Here is a 21,603-nt window from a genome sequence, read left to right on the forward strand (position 1 = left end):
AGCTTTGCTGTGGATGCAGCAGCAAAGTGCTGTTCGCCCCAAGCAGAAAACCTCTGGAAAAGCTCAGCATTCACTGGGAAATCAATGTCAGTTCTGTGACCAAGCCAGGCTTGTCTCAGCATAGTCTCCACAGTCTGGAGGGTGAATCCCGCATACAGCGAAACCCTCTTTACCCAGACTTTCCTTCTGCTCGAGAGTTAAGCATGGTTGTGCTTATGGAAAGAGCAATAAGGAGAGGGACTCACCCGTTCACACGCTCCCAAGGAGAAGGTATGGGGAAGGCGCAATACCCGATTCGGGAGTAGAGAGAGACGGTGGCTTTGGTGTTGGCAAACAGAAGTGATCCTGGAAAGTATGCGCTCTGAGGAACACCCCTTGTGGAAGACTAGTGTCAACGACTCCCTCTGAGGTGACACAGAACCCTGGCTTCTAAAGGGTACAGGAGGAGACAACTAGGACAAGGGAGCTGCTCCACTCTGAGAAAGGTGTCTTGGAACAAGGCTCTTGTGTTCTTTGTACACCTGAACGCCAGAGCAAAAGGACAGACCCTGGTTATGCCAGGTGTTGGTAGTCTACACAGAGTGCATTCCTGTGCGACGCACGCTGCTGCAAGGTGGTGGCTGTGGCTGCTGTCATTTGAAAGGCACTGTGAACCCAGGACGCGAGTCTTGTGCTCCGGAATGCAAGGCCCAAGAGGCAGCAACTCTCTTGCAAGTCTTCTTCCCTCATGCATGAGAGCAAACTTCTAAAGCTTTGCTGTGGATGCAGCAGCAAAGTGCTCTTCGCCCCAAGCAGAAAACCTCTGGAAAAGCTCAGCATTCACAGGGAAATCAATGTCAGTTCTGTGACCAAGCCAGGCTTGTCTCAGCATAGTCTCCACAGTCTGGAGGGTGAAACCCGCATACAGCGAAACCCTCTTTACCCAGACTTTCCTTCTGCTCGAGAGATAAGCATGGTTGTGCTTATGGAAAGAGCAATAAGGAGAGGGACTCACCCGTTCACACGCTCCCAAGGAGAAGGTATGGGGAAGGCGCAATACCCGCTTCGGGAGTAGAGAGGAGACTTTGGCTTTGGTGTTGGCAAACAGAAGTATGCTGGAAAGTATGCGCTCTAAGGAACACCCCTTGTGGAAGACTAGTGTCAACGACTCCCTCTGAGGTGACACAGAACCCTGGCTTCTAAAGGGTACAGGAGGTGACTTCCTGGACAACCGAGCTGCTCCACTCTGAGAAAGGTGTCTTGGCACAAGGCTCTTGTGTTCTGTGTACACCTGAACGCCAGAGCAAAAGGACAGACCCTGGTTATGCCAGGTGTTGTTAGTCTACACAGAGAGCATTCTTTTGCGACGAACGCTGCTACAGGGTGGTGGCTGTGTCTGCTGTCATTTGAAAGGCACTGTGAACCCAGGACGCGAGTCTTGTGCCCCGGAATGCAAGGCCCAAGAGGCAGCAAATCTCTTGCAAGTCTTCTTCCCTCATGCAGGAGAGCAAACTTCTAAAGCTTTGCTGTGGATGCAGCAGCAAAGTGCTGTTCGCCCCAAGCAGAAAACCTCTGGAAAAGCTCAGTATTCACTGGGAAATCAATGTCAGTTCTGTGGCCAAGCCAAGCTTGTCTCAGCATAGTCTCCACAGTCTGGAGTGTGAAACACGCATACAGCGAAACCCTCTTTACCCAGACTTTCCTTCTGCTCGAGAGATAAGCATGGTTGTGCTTATGGAAAGAGCAATAAGGAGAGGGACTCACCCGTTCACACGCTCCCAAGGAGAAGGTATGGGGAAGGCGCAATACACGCCTCGGGAGTAGAGAGGGGACGGTGGCTTTGGTGTTGGCAAACAGAAGTGATGCTGGAAAGTATGCGCTCTGTGGAACACCCCTTGTGGAAGACTAGTCTCAACGACTCCCTCTGAGGTGACACAGAACCCTGGCTTCTAAAGGGTACAGAGGGACAACTAGGACAAGGGTGCTGCTCCACTCTGAGAAAGGAGTCTTGGCACAAGGCTCTTGTGTTCTGTGTACACCTGAACGCCAGAGCAAAAGGATAGACCCTGGTTATGCCAGGTGTTGGTAGTCTACACAGAGTGCATTCCTGTGCGACGCACGCTGCTGCAAGGTGGTGGCTGTGTCTGCTGTCATTTGAAAGGCACTGTGAACCCAGGACGCAAGTCTTGTGCCCCGGAATGCAAGGCCCAAGAGGCAGCAACTCTCTTGCAAGTCTTCTTCCCTCATGCAGGAGAGCAAACTTCTAAAGCTTTGCTGTGGATGCAGCAGCAAAGTGCTGTTCGCCCCAAGCAGAAAACCTCTGGAAAAGCTCAGCATTCACTGGGAAATCAATGTCAGTTCTGTGGCCAAGCCAGGCTTGTCTCAGCATAGTCTCCACAGTCTGGAAGCTGAAACCCGCATACAGCGAAACCCTCTTTACCCAGACTTTCCTTCTGCTCGAGAGATAAGCATGGTTGTGCTTATGGAAAGAGCAATAAGGAGAGGGACTCACCCGTTCACACGCTCCCAAGGAGAAGGTATGGGGAAGGCGCAATACCCGCTTCGGGAGTAGAGAGAGACGGTGGCTTTGGTGTTGGCAAACAGAAGTATGCTGGAAAGAAAGCGCTCTGTGGAATACCCCTTGTGGAAGACTAGTGTCAACGACTCCCTCTGAGGTGACACAGAACCCTGGCTTCTAAAGGGTACAGGAGGGGACAACTAGGACAAGGGTGCTGCTCCACTCTGAGAAAGGAGTCTTGGCACAAGGCCCTTCTGTTCTGTGTACACCTGAACGCCAGAGCAAAAGGACAGACCCTGGTTATGCCAGGTGTTGTTAGTCTACACAGAGAGCATTCTTGTGCGACGCACGCTGCTACAGGGTCGTGGCTGTGTCTGCTGTCATTTGAAAGGCACTGTGAACCCAGGACACGAGTCTTGTGCCCCGGAATGCAAGGCCCAAGAGGCAGCAACTCTCTTGCAAGTCTTCTTCCCTCATGCAGGAGAGCAAACTTCTAAAGCTTTGCTGTGGATACAGCAGCAAAGTGCTGTTCGCCCCAAGCAGAAAACCTCTGGAAAAGCTCAGCATTCACTGGGAAATCAAAGTCATTTCGGTGGCCAAGCCAGGCTTGTCTCAGCATAGTCTCCACAGTCTGGAGGGTGAAACCCGCATACAGCGAAACCCTCTTTCCCCAGACTTTCCTTCTACTCCTGAGATAAGCATGATTGTGCTTATGGAAAGAGCAATAAGGAGAGGGACTCACCCGTTCACACGCTCCCAAGGAGAAGGTATGGGGAAGGCGCAAGACACGCTTCGGGAGTAGAGAGCAGACGGTGGCTTTGGTGTTGGCAAACAGAAGTATGCTGGAAAGTAAGCGCTCTGTGGAACACCCCTTGTGGAAGACTAGTCTCAACGACTCCCTCTGAGGTGACACAGAACCCTGGATTCTAAAGGGTACAGGAGGGGACAACTAGGACAAGGGTGCTGCTCCACTCTGAGAAAGGAGTCTTGGCACAAGGCCCTTCTGTTCTGTGTACACCTGAACGCCAGAGCAAAAGGACAGACCCTGGTTATGCCAGGTGTTGGTAGTCTACACATAGTGCCTTCCTGTGCGACGCACGCTGCTGCAAGGTGGTGGCTGTGTCTGCTGTCATTTGAAAGGCACTGTGAACCCAGGACGCAAGTCTTGTGCCCCGGAATGCAAGGCCCAAGAGGCAGCAACTCTCTTGCAAGTCTTCTTCCCTCATGCAGGAGAGCAAACTTCTAAAGCTTTGCTGTGGATGCAGCAGCAAAGTGCTGTTCGCCCCAAGCAGAAAACCTCTGGAAAAGCTCAGCATTCACTGGGAAATCAATGTCAGTTCTGTGGCCAAGCCAGGCTTGTCTCAGCATAGTCTCCACAGTCTGGAAGGTGAAACCCGAATACAGCGAAACCTTCTTTACCCAGACTTTCCTTCTGCTCGAGAGATAAGCATGGTGGTGCTTATTGAAAGAGCAATAAGGAGAGGGACTCACCCGTACACACGCTCCCAAGGAGAAGGTATGGGGAAGGCGCAATACCCGCTTCGGGAGTAGAGAGGAGACGGTGGCTTTGGTGTTGGCAAACAGAAGTAATGCTGGAAAGTGTGCGCTCTGAGGAACACCCCTTGTGGAAGACTAGTGTCATCGACTCCCTCTGAGGTGACACAGAACCCTGGCTTCTAAAGGGTACAGGAGGAGACAACTAGGACAAGGGTGCTGCTCCACTCTGAGAAAGGAGACTTGGCACAAGGCTCTTGTGTTCTGTGTACACCTGAACGCCAGAGCAAAAGGACAGACCCTGGTTATGCCAGGTGTTGGTAGTCTACACAGAGTGCCTTCCTGTGCGACGCACGCTGCTGCAAGGTGGTGGCTGTGTCTGCTGTCATTTGAAAGGCACTGTGAACCCAGGACGCGAGTCTTGTGCCCCGGAATGCAAGGCCCAAGAGGCAGCAACTCTCTTGCAAGTCTTCTTCCCTCATGCAGGAGAGCAAACTTCTAAAGCTTTGCTGTGGATGCAGCAGCAAAGTGCTGTTCGCCCCAAGCAGAAAACCTCTGGAAAGGCTCAGCATTCACTGGGAAATCAAGGTCAGTTCTGTGGCCAAGTCAGGCTTGTCTCAGCAGAGTCTCCACAGTCTGGAAGGTGAAACCCGCATACAGCGAAACCCTCTTTACCCAGACTTTCCTTCTGCTCGAGAGATAAGCATGGTTGTGCTTATGGAAAGAGCAATAAGGAGAGGGACTCACCCGTTCACACGCTCCCAAGGAGAAGGTATGGGGAAGGCGCAATTCCCGCTTCGGGAGTAGAGAGGAGACGGTGGCTTTGGTGTTGGCAAACAGAAGTAATGCTGGAAAGTATGCGCTCTGAGGAACACCCCTTGTGGAAGACTAGTGTCATCGACTCCCTCTGAGGTGACACAGAACCCTGGCTTCTAAAGGGTACAGGAGGGGACAACTAGGACAAGGGTGCTGCTCCACTCTGAGAAAGGAGACTTGGCACAAGGCTCTTGTGTTCTGTGTACACCTGAACGCCAGAGCAAAAGGACAGACCCTGGTTATGCCAGGTGTTGGTAGTCTACACAGAGTGCATTCCTGTGCGACGCACGCTGCTACAGGGTCCTGGCTGTGTCTGCTGTCATTTGAAAGGCACTGTGAACCCAGGACGCGAGTCTTGTGCCCCGGAATGTAAGGCCCAAGAGGCAGCAACTCTCTTGCAAGTCTTCTTCCCTCATGCAGGAGAGCAAACTTCTAAAGCTTTGCTGTGGATGCAGCAGCAAAGTGCTGTTCGCCCCAAGCAGAAAACCTCTGGAAAAGCTCAGCATTCACTGGGAAATCAATGTCAGTTCTGTGACCAAGCCAGGCTTGTCTCAGCATAGTCTCCACAGTCTGGAGGGTGAATCCCGCATACAGCGAAACCCTCTTTACCCAGACTTTCCTTCTGCTCGAGAGTTAAGCATGGTTGTGCTTATGGAAAGAGCAATAAGGAGAGGGACTCACCCGTTCACACGCTCCCAAGGAGAAGGTATGGGGAAGGCGCAATACCCGATTCGGGAGTAGAGAGAGACGGTGGCTTTGGTGTTGGCAAACAGAAGTGATCCTGGAAAGTATGCGCTCTGAGGAACACCCCTTGTGGAAGACTAGTGTCAACGACTCCCTCTGAGGTGACACAGAACCCTGGCTTCTAAAGGGTACAGGAGGAGACAACTAGGACAAGGGAGCTGCTCCACTCTGAGAAAGGTGTCTTGGAACAAGGCTCTTGTGTTCTTTGTACACCTGAACGCCAGAGCAAAAGGACAGACCCTGGTTATGCCAGGTGTTGGTAGTCTACACAGAGTGCATTCCTGTGCGACGCACGCTGCTGCAAGGTGGTGGCTGTGGCTGCTGTCATTTGAAAGGCACTGTGAACCCAGGACGCGAGTCTTGTGCTCCGGAATGCAAGGCCCAAGAGGCAGCAACTCTCTTGCAAGTCTTCTTCCCTCATGCATGAGAGCAAACTTCTAAAGCTTTGCTGTGGATGCAGCAGCAAAGTGCTCTTCGCCCCAAGCAGAAAACCTCTGGAAAAGCTCAGCATTCACAGGGAAATCAATGTCAGTTCTGTGACCAAGCCAGGCTTGTCTCAGCATAGTCTCCACAGTCTGGAGGGTGAAACCCGCATACAGCGAAACCCTCTTTACCCAGACTTTCCTTCTGCTCGAGAGATAAGCATGGTTGTGCTTATGGAAAGAGCAATAAGGAGAGGGACTCACCCGTTCACACGCTCCCAAGGAGAAGGTATGGGGAAGGCGCAATACCCGCTTCGGGAGTAGAGAGGAGACTTTGGCTTTGGTGTTGGCAAACAGAAGTATGCTGGAAAGTATGCGCTCTAAGGAACACCCCTTGTGGAAGACTAGTGTCAACGACTCCCTCTGAGGTGACACAGAACCCTGGCTTCTAAAGGGTACAGGAGGTGACTTCCTGGACAACCGAGCTGCTCCACTCTGAGAAAGGTGTCTTGGCACAAGGCTCTTGTGTTCTGTGTACACCTGAACGCCAGAGCAAAAGGACAGACCCTGGTTATGCCAGGTGTTGTTAGTCTACACAGAGAGCATTCTTTTGCGACGAACGCTGCTACAGGGTGGTGGCTGTGTCTGCTGTCATTTGAAAGGCACTGTGAACCCAGGACGCGAGTCTTGTGCCCCGGAATGCAAGGCCCAAGAGGCAGCAAATCTCTTGCAAGTCTTCTTCCCTCATGCAGGAGAGCAAACTTCTAAAGCTTTGCTGTGGATGCAGCAGCAAAGTGCTGTTCGCCCCAAGCAGAAAACCTCTGGAAAAGCTCAGTATTCACTGGGAAATCAATGTCAGTTCTGTGGCCAAGCCAAGCTTGTCTCAGCATAGTCTCCACAGTCTGGAGTGTGAAACACGCATACAGCGAAACCCTCTTTACCCAGACTTTCCTTCTGCTCGAGAGATAAGCATGGTTGTGCTTATGGAAAGAGCAATAAGGAGAGGGACTCACCCGTTCACACGCTCCCAAGGAGAAGGTATGGGGAAGGCGCAATACACGCCTCGGGAGTAGAGAGGGGACGGTGGCTTTGGTGTTGGCAAACAGAAGTGATGCTGGAAAGTATGCGCTCTGTGGAACACCCCTTGTGGAAGACTAGTCTCAACGACTCCCTCTGAGGTGACACAGAACCCTGGCTTCTAAAGGGTACAGAGGGACAACTAGGACAAGGGTGCTGCTCCACTCTGAGAAAGGAGTCTTGGCACAAGGCTCTTGTGTTCTGTGTACACCTGAACGCCAGAGCAAAAGGATAGACCCTGGTTATGCCAGGTGTTGGTAGTCTACACAGAGTGCATTCCTGTGCGACGCACGCTGCTGCAAGGTGGTGGCTGTGTCTGCTGTCATTTGAAAGGCACTGTGAACCCAGGACGCAAGTCTTGTGCCCCGGAATGCAAGGCCCAAGAGGCAGCAACTCTCTTGCAAGTCTTCTTCCCTCATGCAGGAGAGCAAACTTCTAAAGCTTTGCTGTGGATGCAGCAGCAAAGTGCTGTTCGCCCCAAGCAGAAAACCTCTGGAAAAGCTCAGCATTCACTGGGAAATCAATGTCAGTTCTGTGGCCAAGCCAGGCTTGTCTCAGCATAGTCTCCACAGTCTGGAAGGTGAAACCCGCATACAGCGAAACGTTCTTTACCCAGACTTTCCTTCTGCTCGAGAGATAAGCATGGTGGTGCTTATTGAAAAAGCAATAAGGAGAGGAACTCACCCGTACACACGCTCCCAAGGAGAAGGTATGGGGAAGGCGCAATACCCGCTTCGGGAGTAGAGAGGAGACGGTGGCTTTGGTGTTGGCAAACAGAAGTAATGCTGGAAAGTGTGCGCTCTGAGGAACACCCCTTGTGGAAGAATAGTGTCATCGACTCCCTCTGAGGTGACACAGAACCCTGGCTTCTAAAGGGTACAGGAGGGGACAACTAGGACAAGGGTGCTGCTCCACTCTGAGAAAGGAGACTTGTCACAAGGCTCTTGTGTTCTGTGTACACCTGAACGCCAGAGCAAAAGGACAGACCCTGGTTATGCCAGGTGTTGGTAGTCTACACATAGTGCCTTCCTGTGCGACGCACGCTGCTGCAAGGTGGTGGCTGTGTCTGCTGTCATTTGAAAGGCACTGTGAACCCAGGACGCAAGTCTTGTGCCCCGGAATGCAAGGCCCAAGAGGCAGCAACTCTCTTGCAAGTCTTCTTCCCTCATGCAGGAGAGCAAACTTCTAAAGCTTTGCTGTGGATGCAGCAGCAAAGTGCTGTTCGCCCCAAGCAGAAAACCTCTGGAAAAGCTCAGCATTCACTGGGAAATCAATGTCAGTTCTGTGACCAAGCCAGGCTTGTCTCAGCATAGTCTCCACAGTCTTGAGGGTGATACCCGCATACAGCGAAACCCTCTTTACCCAGACTTTCCTTCTGCTCGAGAGATAAGCATGGTTGTGCTTATGGAAAGAGCAATAAGGAGAGGGACTCACCCGTTCACACGCTCCCAAGGAGAAGGTATGGGGAAGGCGCAATACCCGCTTCGGGAGTAGAGAGGAGACTTTGGCTTTGGTGTTGGCAAACAGAAGTATGCTGGAAAGTATGCGCTCTGAGGAACACCCCTTGTGGAAGACTAGTGTCAACGACTCCCTCTGAGGTGACACAGAACCCTGGCTTCTAAAGGGTACAGGAGGTGACAACCTGGACAACGGAGCTGCTCCACTCTGAGAAAGGTGTCTTGGCACAAGGCTCTTGTGTTCTGTGTACACCTGAACGCCAGAGCAAAAGGACAGAACCTGGTTATGCCAGGTGTTGTTAGTCTACACAGAGAGCATTCTTTTGCGACGAACGCTGCTACAGGGTGGTGGCTGTGTCTGCTGTCATTTGAAAGGCACTGTGAACCCAGGACGCGAGTCTTGTGCCCCGGAATGCAAGGCCCAAGAGGCAGCAACTCTCTTGCAAGTCTTCTTCCCTCATGCAGGAGAGCAAACTTCTAAAGCTTTGCTGTGGATGCAGCAGCAAAGTGCTGTTCGCCCCAAGCAGAAAACCTCTGGAAAAGCTCAGCATTCACTGGGAAATCAATGTAAGTTCTGTGGCCAAGCCAAGCTTTTCTCAGCATAGTCTCCACAGTCTGGAGTGTGAAACACGCATACAGCAAAACCCTCTTTACCCAGACTTTCCTTCTGCTCGAGAGATAAGCATGGTTGTGCTTATGGAAAGAGCAATAAGGAGAGGGACTCACCCGTTCACACGCTCCCAAGGAGAAGGTATGGGGAAGGCGCAATACACGCCTCGGGAGTAGAGATGGGACGGTGGCTTTGGTGTTGGCAAACAGAAGTGATGCTGGAAAGTATGCGCTCTGTGGAACACCCCTTGTGGAAGACTAGTCTCAACGACTCCCTCTGAGGTGACACAGAACCCTGGCTTCTAAAGGGTACAGGAGGGGACAACTAGGACAAGGGTGCTGCTCCACTCTGAGAAAGGAGTCTTGGCACAAGGCTCTTGTGTTCTGTGTACACCTGAACGCCAGAGCAAAAGGATAGACCCTGGATATGCCAGGTGTTGGTAGTCTACACAGAGTGCATTCCTGTGCGACGCACGCTGCTGCAAGGTGGTGGCTGTGTCTGCAGTCATTTGAAAGGCACTGTGAACCCAGGACGCGAGTCTTGTGCCCCGGAATGCAAGGCCCAAGAGGCAGCAACTCTCTTGCAAGTCTTCTTCCCTCATGCAGGAGAGCAAACTTCTAAAGCTTTGCTGTGGATGCAGCAGCAAAGTGCTGTTCGCCCCAAGCAGAAAACCTCTGGAAAAGCTCAGCATTCACTGGGAAATCAATGTCAGTTCTGTGGCCAAGCCAGGCTTGTCTCAGCATAGTCTCCACAGTCTGGAAGGTGAAACCCGCATACAGCGAAACCTTCTTTACCCAGACTTTCCTTCTGCTCGAGAGATAAGCATGGTGGTGCTTATTGAAAGAGCAATAAGGAGAGGGACTCACCCGTACACACGCTCCCAAGGAGAAGGTATGGGGAAGGCGCAATACCCGTTTCGGGAGTAGAGAGGAGACGGTGGCTTTGGTGTTGGCAAACAGAAGTAATGCTGGAAAGTGTGCGCTCTGAGGAACACCCCTTGTGGAAGACTAGTGTCATCGACTCCCTCTGAGGTGACACAGAACCCTGGCTTCTAAAGGGTACAGGAGGGGACAACTAGGACAAGGGTGCTGCTCCACTCTGAGAAAGGAGACTTGGCACAAGGCTCTTGTGTTCTGTGTACACCTGAACGCCAGAGCAAAAGGACAGACCCTGGTTATGCCAGGTGTTGGTAGTCTACACAGAGTGCATTCCTGTGCGACGCACGCTGCTACAGGGTCGTGGCTGTGTCTGCTGTCATTTGAAAGGCACTGTGAACCCAGGACGCGAGTCTTGTGCCCCGGAATGCAAGGCCCAAGAGGCAGCAACTCTCTTCCAAGTCTTCTTCCCTCATGCAGGAGAGCAAACTTCTAAAGCTTTGCTGTGGATGCAGCAGCAAAGTGCTGTTCGCCCCAAGCAGAAAACCTCTGGAAAAGCTCAGCATTCACTGGGAAATCAATGTCAGTTCTGTGGCCAAGCCAGGCTTGTCTCAGCATAGTCTCCACAGTCTGGAAGGTGAAACCCGCATACAGCGAAACCCTCTTTACCCAGACTTTCCTTCTGCTCGAGAGATAAGCATGGTTGTGCTTATGGAAAGAGCAATAAGGAGAGGGACTCACCCGTTCACACGCTCCCAAGGAGAAGGTATGGGGAAGGCGCAATACCCGCTTCGGGAGTAGAGAGAGACGGTGGCTTTGGTGTTGGCATACAGAAGTATGCTGGAAAGAAAGCGCTCTGTGGAATACCCCTTGTGGAAGACTAGTGTCAACGACTCCCTCTGAGGTGACACAGAACCCTGGCTTCTAAAGGGTACAGGAGGGGACAACTAGGACAAGGGTGCTGCTCCACTCTGAGAAAGGAGTCTTGGCACAAGGCCCTTCTGTTCTGTGTACACCTGAACGCCAGAGCAAAAGGACAGACCCTGGTTATGCCAGGTGTTGTTAGTCTACACAGAGAGCATTCTTGTGCGACGCACGCTGCTACAGGGTCGTGGCTGTGTCTGCTGTCATTTGAAAGGCACTGTGAACCCAGGACACGAGTCTTGTGCCCCGGAATGCAAGGCCCAAGAGGCAGCAACTCTCTTGCAAGTCTTCTTCCCTCATGCAGGAGAGCAAACTTCTAAAGCTTTGCTGTGGATGCAGCAGCAAAGTGCTGTTCGCCCCAAGCAGAAAACCTCTGGAAAAGCTCAGCATTCACTGGGAAATCAAAGTCATTTCGGTGGCCAAGCCAGGCTTGTCTCAGCATAGTCTCCACAGTCTGGAGGGTGAAACCCGCATACAGCGAAACCCTCTTTCCCCAGACTTTCCTTCTACTCCTGAGATAAGCATGATTGTGCTTATGGAAAGAGCAATAAGGAGAGGGACTCACCCGTTCACACGCTCCCAAGGAGAAGGTATGGGGAAGGCGCAAGACACGCTTCGGGAGTAGAGAGCAGACGGTGGCTTTGGTGTTGGCAAACAGAAGTATGCTGGAAAGTAAGCGCTCTGTGGAACACCCCTTGTGGAAGACTAGTGTCAACGACTCCCTCTGAGGTGACACAGAACCCTGGCTTCTAAAGGGTACAGGAGGGGACAACTAGGACAAGGGTGCTGCTCCACTCTGAGAAAGGAGTCTTGGCACAAGGCCCTTCTGTTCTGTGTACACCTGAACGCCAGAGCAAAAGGACAGACCCTGGTTATGCCAGGTGTTGGTAGTCTACACATAGTGCCTTCCTGTGCGACGCACGCTGCTGCAAGGTGGTGGCTGTGTCTGCTGTCATTTGAAAGGCACTGTGAACCCAGGACGCAAGTCTTGTGCCCCAGAATGCAAGGCCCAAGAGGCAGCAACTCTCTTGCAAGTCTTCTTCCCTCATGCAGGAGAGCAAACTTCTAAAGCTTTGCTGTGGATGCAGCAGCAAAGTGCTGTTCGCCCCAAGCAGAAAACCTCTGGAAAAGCTCAGCATTCACTGGGAAATCAAGGTCAGTTCTGTGGCCAAGTCAGGCTTGTCTCAGCATAGTCTCCACAGTCTGGAGGGTGAAACCCGCATACAGCGAAACCCTCTTTACCCAGACGTTCCTTCTGCTCGAGAGATAAGCATGGTTGTGCTTATTGAAAGAGCTATAAGGAGAGGGACTCACCCGTACACACGCTCCCAAGGAGAAGGTATGGGGAAGGCGCAATACCCGCTTCGGGAGTAGAGAGGAGACGGTGGCTTTGGTGTTGGCAAACAGAAGTAATGCTGGAAAGTATGCGCTCTGAGGAACACCCCTTGTGGAAGACTAGTGTCATCGACTCCCTCTGAGGTGACACAGAACCCTGGCTTCTAAACGGTACAGGAGGGGACAACTAGGACAAGGGTGCTGCTCCACTCTGAGAAAGGAGACTTGGCACAAGGCTCTTGTGTTCTGTGTACACCTGAACGCCAGAGCAAAAGGACAGACCCTGGTTATGCCAGGTGTTGGTAGTCTACACAGAGTGCATTCCTGTGCGACGCACGCTGCTACAGGGTCCTGGCTGTGTCTGCTGTCATTTGAAAGGCACTGTGAACCCAGGACGCGAGTCTTGTGCCCCGGAATGTAAGGCCCAAGAGGCAGCAACTCTCTTGCAAGTCTTCTTCCCTCATGCAGGAGAGCAAACTTCTAAAGCTTTGCTGTGGATGCAGCAGCAAAGTGCTGTTCGCCCCAAGCAGAAAACCTCTGGAAAAGCTCAGCATTCACTGGGAAATCAATGTCAGTTCTGTGACCAAGCCAGGCTTGTCTCAGCATAGTCTCCACAGTCTGGAGGGTGAATCCCGCATACAGCGAAACCCTCTTTACCCAGACTTTCCTTCTGCTCGAGAGTTAAGCATGGTTGTGCTTATGGAAAGAGCAATAAGGAGAGGGACTCACCCGTTCACACGCTCCCAAGGAGAAGGTATGGGGAAGGCGCAATACCCGCTTCGGGAGTAGAGAGAGACGGTGGCTTTGGTGTTGGCAAACAGAAGTGATCCTGGAAAGTATGCGCTATGAGGAACACCCCTTGTGGAAGACTAGTGTCAACGACTCCCTCTGAGGTGACACAGAACCCTGGCTTCTAAAGGGTACAGAGGGACAACTAGGACAAGGGTGCAGCTCCACTCTGAGAAAGGAGTCTTGGCACAAGGCTCTTGTGTTCTGTGTACACCTGAACGCCAGAGCAAAAGGATAGACCCTGGTTATGCCAGGTGTTGGTAGTCTACACAGAGTGCATTCCTGTGCGACGCACGCTGCTGCAAGGTGGTGGCTGTGTCTGCTGTCATTTGAAAGGCACTGTGAACCCAGGACGCAAGTCTTGTGCCCCGGAATGCAAGGCCCAAGAGGCAGCAACTCTCTTGCAAGTCTTCTTCCCTCATGCAGGAGAGCAAACTTCTAAAGCTTTGCTGTGGATGCAGCAGCAAAGTGCTGTTCGCCCCAAGCAGAAAACCTCTGGAAAAGCTCAGCATTCACTGGGAAATCAATGTCAGTTCTGTGGCCAAGCCAGGCTTGTCTCAGCATAGTCTCCACAGTCTGGAAGGTGAAACCCGCATACAGCGAAACCTTCTTTACCCAGACTTTCCTTCTGCTCGAGAGATAAGCATGGTGGTGCTTATTGAAAGAGCAATAAGGAGAGGGACTCACCCGTACACACGCTCCCAAGGAGAAGGTATGGGGAAGGCGCAATACCCGCTTCGGGAGTAGAGAGGAGACGGTGGCTTTGGTGTTGGCAAACAGAAGTAATGCTGGAAAGTGTGCGCTCTGAGGAACACCCCTTGTGGAAGACTAGTGTCATCGACTCCCTCTGAGGTGACACAGAACCCTGGCTTCTAAAGGGTACAGGAGGGGACAACTAGGACAAGGGTGCTGCTCCACTCTGAGAAAGGAGACTTGGCACAAGGCTCTTGTGTTCTGTGTACACCTGAACGCCAGAGCAAAAGGACAGACCCTGGTTATGCCAGGTGTTGGTAGTCTACACATAGTGCCTTCCTGTGCGACGCACGCTGCTGCAAGGTGGTGGCTGTGTCTGCTGTCATTTGAAAGGCACTGTGAACCCAGGACGCAAGTCTTGTGCCCCGGAATGCAAGGCCCAAGAGGCAGCAACTCTCTTGCAAGTCTTCTTCCCTCATGCAGGAGAGCAAACTTCTAAAGCTTTGCTGTGGATGCAGCAGCAAAGTGCTGTTCGCCCCAAGCAGAAAACCTCTGGAAAAGCTCAGCATTCACTGGGAAATCAATGTCAGTTCTGTGACCAAGCCAGGCTTGTCTCAGCATAGTCTCCACAGTCTGGAGGGTGAATCCCGCATACAGCGAAACCCTCTTTACCCAGACTTTCCTTCTGCTCGAGAGTTAAGCATGGTTGTGCTTATGGAAAGAGCAATAAGGAGAGGGACTCACCCGTTCACACGCTCCCAAGGAGAAGGTATGGGGAAGGCGCAATACCCGCTTCGGGAGTAGAGAGAGACGGTGGCTTTGGTGTTGGCAAACAGAAGTGATCCTGGAAAGTATGCGCTCTGAGGAACACCCCTTGTGGAAGACTAGTGTCAACGACTCCCTCTGAGGTGACACAGAACCCTGGCTTCTAAAGGGTACAGGAGGAGACAACTAGGACAAGGGAGCTGCTCCACTCTGAGAAAGGTGTCTTGGCACAAGGCTCTTGTGTTCTTTGTACACCTGAACGCCAGAGCAAAAGGACAGACCCTGGTTATGCCAGGTGTTGGTAGTCTACACAGAGGGCATTCCTGTGCGACGCACGCTGCTGCAAGGTGGTGGCTGTGGCTGCTGTCATTTGAAAGGCACTGTGAACCCAGGACGCGAGTCTTGTGCTCCGGAATGCAAGGCCCAAGAGGCAGCAACTCTCTTGCAAGTCTTCTTCCCTCATGCATGAGAGCAAACTTCTAAAGCTTTGCTGTGGATGCAGCAGCAAAGTGCTCTTCGCCCCAAGCAGAAAACCTCTGGAAAAGCTCAGCATTCACAGGGAAATCAATGTCAGTTCTGTGACCAAGCCAGGCTTGTCTCAGCATAGTCTCCACAGTCTGGAGGGTGAAACCCGCATACAGCGAAACCCTCTTTACCCAGACTTTCCTTCTGCTTGAGAGATAAGCATGGTTGTGCTTATGGAAAGAGCAATAAGGAGAGGGACTCACCCGTTCACACGCTCCCAAGGAGAAGGTATGGGGAAGGCGCAATACCCGCTTCGGGAGTAGAGAGGAGACTTTGGCTTTGGTGTTGGCAAACAGAAGTATGCTGGAAAGTATGCGCTCTAAGGAACACCCCTTGTGGAAGACTAGTGTCAACGACTCCCTCTGAGGTGACACAGAACCCTGGCTTCTAAAGGGTACAGGAGGTGACAACCTGGACAACTGAGCTGCTCCACTCTGAGAAAGGTGTCTTGGCACAAGGCTCTTGTGTTCTGTGTACACCTGAACGCCAGAGCAAAAGGACAGACCCTGGTTATGCCAGGTGTTGTTAGTCTACACAGAGAGCATTCTTTTGCGACGAACGCTGCTACAGGGTGGTGGCTGTGTCTGCTGTCATTTGAAAGGCACTGTGATCCCAGGACGCGAGTCTTGTGCCCCGGAATGCAAAGCCCAAGAGGCAGCAACTCTCTTGCAAGTCTTCTTCCCTCATGCAGGAGAGCAAACTTCTAAAGCTTTGCTGTGGATGCAGCAGCAAAGTGCTGTTCGCCCCAAGCAGAAAACCTCTGGAAAAGCTCAGTATTCACTGGGAAATCAATGTCAGTTCTGTGGCCAAGCCAAGCTTGTCTCAGCATAGTCTCCACAGTCTGTAGTGTGAAACACGCATACAGCGAAACCCTCTTTACCCAGACTTTCCTTCTGCTCGAGAGATAAGCATGGTTGTGCTTATGGAAAGAGCAATAAGGAGAGGGACTCACCCGTTCACACGCTCCCAAGGAGAAGGTATGGGGAAGGCGCAATACACGCCTCGGGAGTAGAGAGGGGACGGTGGCTTTGGTGTTGGCAAACAGAAGTGATGCTGGAAAGTATGCGCTCTGTGGAACACCCCTTGTGGAAGACTAGTCTCAACGACTCCCTCTGAGGTGACACAGAACCCTGGCTTCTAAAGGGTACAGAGGGACAACTAGGACAAGGGTGCTGCTCCACTCTGAGAAAGGAGTCTTGGCACAAGGCTCTTGTGTTCTGTGTACACCTGAACGCCAGAGCAAAAGGATAGACCCTGGTTATGCCAGGTGTTGGTAGTCTACACAGAGTGCATTCCTGTGCGACGCACGCTGCTGCAAGGTGGTGGCTGTGTCTGCTGTCATTTGAAAGGCACTGTGAACCCAGGACGCAAGTCTTGTGCCCCGGAATGCAAGGCCCAAGAGGCAGCAACTCTCTTGCAAGTCTTCTTCCCTCATGCAGGAGAGCAAACTTCTAAAGCTTTGCTGTGGATGCAGCAGCAAAGTGCTGTTCGCCCCAAGCAGAAAACCTCTGGAAAAGCTCAGCATTCACTGGGAAATCAATGTCAGTTCTGTGGCCAAGCCAGGCTTGTCTCAGCATAGTCTCCACAGTCTGGAAGGTGAAACCCGCATACAGCGAAACCTTCTTTACCCAGACTTTCCTTCTGCTCGAGAGATAAGCATGGTGGTGCTTATTGAAAGAGCATAAGGAGAGGGACTCACCCGTACACACGCTCCCAAGGAGAAGGTATGGGGAAGGCGCAATACCCGCTTCGGGAGTAGAGAGGAGACGGTGGCTTTGGTGTTGGCAAACAGAAGTAATGCTGGAAAGTGTGCGCTCTGAGGAACACCCCTTGTGGAAGACTAGTGTCATCGACTCCCTCTGAGGTGACACAGAACCCTGGCTTCTAAAGGGTACAGGAGGGGACAACTAGGACAAGGGTGCTGCTCCACTCTGAGAAAGGAGACTTGGCACAAGGCTCTTGTGTTCTGTGTACACCTGAACGCCAGAGCAAAAGGACAGACCCTGGTTATGCCAGGTGTTGGTAGTCTACACATAGTGCCTTCCTGTGCGACGCACGCTGCTGCAAGGTGGTGGCTGTGTCTGCTGTCATTTGAAAGGCACTGTGAACCCAGGACGCAAGTCTTGTGCCCCGGAATGCAAGGCCCAAGAGGCAGCAACTCTCTTGCAAGTCTTCTTCCCTCATGCAGGAGAGCAAACTTCTAAAGCTTTGCTGTGGATGCAGCAGCAAAGTGCTGTTCGCCCCAAGCAGAAAACCTCTGGAAAAGCTCAGCATTCACTGGGAAATCAATGTCAGTTCTGTGACCAAGCCAGGCTTGTCTCAGCATAGTCTCCACAGTCTGGAGGGTGAAACCCGCATACAGCGAAACCCTCTTTACCCAGACTTTCCTTCTGCTCGAGAGATAAGCATGGTTGTGCTTATGGAAAGAGCAATAAGGAGAGGGACTCACCCGTTCACACGCTCCCAAGGAGAAGGTATGGGGAAGGCGCAATACCCGCTTCGGGAGTAGAGAGGAGACTTTGGCTTTGGTGTTGGCAAACAGAAGTATGCTGGAAAGTATGCGCTCTGAGGAACACCCCTTGTGGAAGACTAGTGTCAACGACTCCCTCTGAGGTGACACAGAACCCTGGCTTCTAAAGGGTACAGGAGGTGACAACCTGGACAACGGAGCTGCTCCACTCTGAGAAAGGTGTCTTGGCACAAGGCTCTTGTGTTCTGTGTACACCTGAACGCCAGAGCAAAAGGACAGACCCTGGTTATGCCAGGTGTTGTTAGTCTACACAGAGAGCATTCTTGTGCGACGAACGCTGCTAAGGGTGGTGGCTGTGTCTGCTGTCATTTGAAAGGCACTGTGAACCCAGGACGCGAGTCTTGTGCCCCGGAATGCAAGGCCCAAGAGGCAGCAACTCTCTTGCAAGTCTTCTTCCCTCATGCAGGAGAGCAAACTTCTAAAGCTTTGCTGTGGATGCAGCAGCAAAGTGCTGTTCGCCCCAAGCAGAAAACCTCTGGAAAAGCTCAGCATTCACTGGGAAATCAATGTCAGTTCTGTGGCCAAGCCAGGCTTGTCTCAGCATAGTCTCCACAGTCTGGAGTGTGAAACACGCATACAGCGAAACCCTCTTTACCCAGACTTTCCTTCTGCTCGAGAGATAAGCATGGTTGTGCTTATGGAAAGAGCAATAAGGAGAGGGACTCACCCGTTCACACGCTCCCAAGGAGAAGGTATGGGGAAGGCGCAATACACGCCTCGGGAGTAGAGAGGGGACGGTGGCCTTGGTGTTGGCAAACAGAAGTGATGCAGGAAAGTATGCGCACTGTGGAACACCCCTTGTGGAAGACTAGTCTCAACGACTCCCTCTGAGGTGACACAGAACCCTGGCTTCTAAAGGGTACAGGAGGTGACAACCTGGACAACTGAGCTGCTCCACTCTGAGAAAGGTGTCTTGGCACAAGGCTCTTGTGTTCTGTGTACACCTGAACGCCAGAGCAAAAGGACAGACCCTGGTTATGCCAGGTGTTGTTAGTCTACACAGAGAGCATTCTTTTGCGACGAACGCTGCTACAGGGTGGTGGCTGTGTCTGCTGTCATTTGAAAGGCACTGTGAACCCAGGACGCGAGTCTTGTGCCCCGGAATGCAAGGCCCAAGAGGCAGCAACTCTCTTGCAAGTCTTCTTCCCTCATGCAGGAGAGCAAACTTCTAAAGCTTTGCTGTGGATGCAGCAGCAAAGTGCTGTTCGCCCCAAGCAGAAAACCTCTGGAAAAGCTCAGCATTCACTGGGAAATCAAGGTCAGTTCTGTGGCCAAGTCAGGCTTGTCTCAGCATAGTCTCCACAGTCTGGAGGGTGAAACCCGCATACAGCGAAACCCTCTTTACCCAGACTTTCCTTCTGCTCGAGAGATAAGCATGGTTGTGCTTATTGAAAGAGCTATAAGGAGAGGGACTCACCCGTACACACGCTCCCAAGGAGAAGGTATGGGGAAGGCGCAATACCCGCTTCGGGAGTAGAGAGGAGACGGTGGCTTTGGTGTTGGCAAACAGAAGTAATGCTGGAAAGTATGCGCTCTGAGGAACACCCCTTGTGGAAGACTAGTGTCATCGACTCCCTCTGAGGTGACACAGAACCCTGGCTTCTAAAGGGTACAGGAGGGGACAACTAGGACAAGGGTGCTGCTCCACTCTGAGAAAGGAGACTTGGCACAAGGCTCTTGTGTTCTGTGTACACCTGAACGCCAGAGCAAAAGGACAGACCCTGGTTATGCCAGGTGTTGGTAGTCTACACAGAGTGCATTCCTGTGCGACCCACGCTGCTACAGGGTCCTGGCTGTGTCTGCTGTCATTTGAAAGGCACTGTGAACCCAGGACGCGAGTCTTGTGCCCCGGAATGTAAGGCCCAAGAGGCAGCAACTCTCTTGCAAGTCTTCTTCCCTCATGCAGGAGAGCAAACTTCTAAAGCTTTGCTGTGGATGCAGCAGCAAAGTGCTGTTCGCCCCAAGCAGAAAACCTCTGGAAAAGCTCAGCATTCACTGGGAAATCAATGTCAGTTCTGTGACCAAGCCAGGCTTGTCTCAGCATAGTCTCCACAGTCTGGAGGGTGAATCCCGCATACAGCGAAACCCTCTTTACCCAGACTTTCCTTCTGCTCGAGAGTTAAGCATGGTTGTGCTTATGGAAAGAGCAATAAGGAGAGGGACTCACCCGTTCACACGCTCCCAAGGAGAAGGTATGGGGAAGGCGCAATACCCGCTTCGGGAGTAGAGAGAGACGGTGGCTTTGGTGTTGGCAAACAGAAGTGATCCTGGAAAGTATGCGCTCTGAGGAACACACCTTGTGGAAGACTAGTGTCAACGACTCCCTCTGAGGTGACACAGAACCCTGGTTTCTAAAGGGTACAGGAGGTGACAACCTGGACAACGGAGCTGCTCCACTCTGAGAAAGGTGTCTTGGCACAAGGCTCTTGTGTTCTGTGTACACCTGAACGCCAGAGCAAAAGGACAGACCCTGGTTATGCCAGGTGTTGTTAGTCTACACAGAGAGCATTCTTGTGCGACGAACGCTGCTACAGGGTGGTGGCTGTGTCTGCTGTCATTTGAAAGGCACTGTGAACCCAGGACGCGAGTCTTGTGCCCCGGAATGCAAGGCCCAAGAGGCAGCAACTCTCTTGCAAGTCTTCTTCCCTCATGCAGGAGAGCAAACTTCTAAAGCTTTGCTGTGGATGCAGCAGCAAAGTGCTGTTCGCCCCAAGCAGAAAACCTCTGGAAAAGCTCAGCATTCACTGGGAAATCAATGTCAGTTCTGTGGCCAAGCCAGGCTTGTCTCAGCATAGTCTCCACAGTCTGGAGTGTGAAACACGCATACAGCGAAACCATCTTTACCCAGACTTTCCTTCTGCTCGAGAGATAAGCATGGTTGTGCTTATGAAAAGAGCAATAAGGAGAGGGACTCACCCGTTCACACGCTCCCAAGGAGAAGGTATGGGGAAGGCGCAATACACGCCTCGGGAGTAGAGAGGGGACGGTGGCCTTGGTGTTGGCAAACAGAAGTGATGCTGGAAAGTATGCGCTCTGTGGAACACCCCTTGTGGAAGACTAGTCTCAACGACTCCCTCTGAGGTGACACAGAACCCTGGCTTCTAAAGGGTACAGGAGGTGACAACCTGGACAACTGAGCTGCTCCACTCTGAGAAAGGTGTCTTGGCACAAGGCTCTTGTGTTCTGTGTACACCTGAACGCCAGAGCAAAAGGACAGACCCTGGTTATGCCAGGTGTTGTTAGTCTACACAGAGAGCATTCTTTTGCGACGAACGCTGCTACAGGGTGGTGGCTGTGTCTGCTGTCATTTGAAAGGCACTGTGAACCCAGGACGCAAGTCTTGTGCCCCGGAATGCAAGGCCCAAGAGGCAGCAACTCTCTTGCAAGTCTTCTTCCCTCATGCAGGAGAGCAAACTTCTAAAGCTTTGCTGTGGATGCAGCAGCAAAGTGCTGTTCGCCCCAAGCAGAAAACCTCTGGAAAAGCTCAGCATTCACTGGGAAATCAAGGTCAGTTCTGTGGCCAAGTCAGGCTTGTCTCAGCATAGTCTCCACAGTCTGGAGGGTGAAACCCGCATACAGCGAAACCCTCTTTACCCAGACTTTCCTTCTGCTCGAGAGATAAGCATGGTTGTGCTTATTGAAAGAGCTATAAGGAGAGGGACTCACCCGTACACACGCTCCCAAGGAGAAGATATGGGGATGGCGCAATACCCGCTTCAGGAGTAGAGAGGAGACGGTGGCTTTGGTGTTGGCAAACAGAAGTAATGCTGGAAAGTATGCGCTCTGAGGAACACCCCTTGTGGAAGACTAGTGTCATCGACTCCCTCTGAGGTGACACAGAACCCTGGCTTCTAAAGGGTACAGGAGGGGACAACTAGGACAAGGGTGCTGCTCCACTCTGAGAAAGGAGACTTGGCACAAGGCTCTTGTGTTCTGTGTACACCTGAACGCCAGAGCAAAAGGACAGACCCTGGTTATGCCAGGTGTTGGTAGTCTACACAGAGTGCATTCCTGTGCGACGCACGCTGCTACAGGGTCCTGGCTGTGTCT

Source organism: Neovison vison, chromosome 9 (genome assembly GCF_020171115.1).
Source record: "Neovison vison isolate M4711 chromosome 9, ASM_NN_V1, whole genome shotgun sequence".
Taxonomy (NCBI): Eukaryota; Metazoa; Chordata; class Mammalia; order Carnivora; family Mustelidae; genus Neogale; species Neogale vison.